Below are 1,461 nucleotides of genomic sequence, written 5' to 3' on the forward strand. Positions count from 1 at the left end.
AGATCTTCACCAAACTTTGCAGGGATACATTGGATGTCAAGACACGTGGAAAAAACGTACAAGACAAGAGATTGGAGACATCAAGATTTTGGACGAATTTTTTAAGAATTTTCAAATTTTCAGATAGGAGGTTCCAGATAAGGTCAAAAACTACATACTCAGATCTTCACCAAACTTTGCAGGGATACATTGGATGTTAAGACACGTGGGAAAAACGTACAAAACAAGAGTTTGGAGACATCAAGATTTTGGACGAATTTTTTAACAATTTTCAATTTTTCAGATAGGAGGTTCCAGATAAGGTCAAAAACTACATACTCAGATCTTCACCAAACTTTGCAGGGATACATTGGATGTCAAGACACGTGGAAAAAACGTACAAAACAAGAGATTGGGGTCATCAAGATTTTGGACGGATTTTTTAGGAATTTTCAAATTTTCAGATAGGAGGTTCCATATAAGGTCAAAAACTACATACTCAGATCTTCACCAAACTTTGCAGGGATACACTGGATGTCAAGACACGTGGAAAAAACGTACAAAACAAGAGATTGGAGACATCAAGATTTTGGACGAATTTTTAAAGATTTTTCAAATTTTCAGAAAGGATGTTCCAGATAAGGTCAAAAACGACATACTCAGATCTTCACCAAACTTTGCAGGGATACATTGGATGTCAAGACACGTGGAAAAAACATACAAAACATAGGATTGGGGACATCAAGATTTTGGACGAATTTTTTAAGAATTTTCAAATTTTCAGAAAGGAGGTTCCACATAAGGTCAAAAACTACATACTCAGATCTTCACCAAACTTTGCAGGGATACATTGGATGTCAAGACACGTGGAAAAAACGTACAAAACAAGAGATTGGAGACATCAAGATTTTGGACGAATTTTTTAAGAATTTTAAAATTTTCAAAAAGGAGGTTTCATATAAGGTCAAAGACTACATACTCAGATCTTCACCAAACTTTGCAGGGATACATTATGTGTCAAGACACGTTGAAAAAACGTACAAAACAAGAGATTGGAGACATCAAGATTTTGGACGAATTTTTTAAGAATTTTCAAATTTTCAGATAGGAGGTTCCATATAAGGTCAAAAACTACATACTCAGATCTTCACCAAACTTTGCAGGGATACATTGGATGTCAAGACACGTGTAAAAAACGTACAAAACAAAAGATTGGAGACATCAAGATTTTGGACGAATTTTTTAAGAATTTTCAAATTTTGAGATGGGAGGTTCCAGATAAGGTCAAAAACGACATACTCAGATCTTCACCAAACTTTGCATGGATACATTGGATGTCAAGACACGTGGAAAAGCCATACAAAACATAGGATTGGGGACATCAAGATTTTGGACGAATTTTTTGAGAATTTTCAAATTTTCAGAAAGGAGGTTCCATATAAGGTCAAAAACTACATACTCAGATCTTCACCAAACTTTGCA

This window comes from Lepisma saccharinum, unplaced genomic scaffold (genome assembly GCF_977018435.1).
Source record: "Lepisma saccharinum unplaced genomic scaffold, izLepSacc3.1 HAP1_SCAFFOLD_148, whole genome shotgun sequence".
Classification (NCBI taxonomy): Eukaryota; Metazoa; Arthropoda; class Insecta; order Zygentoma; family Lepismatidae; genus Lepisma; species Lepisma saccharinum.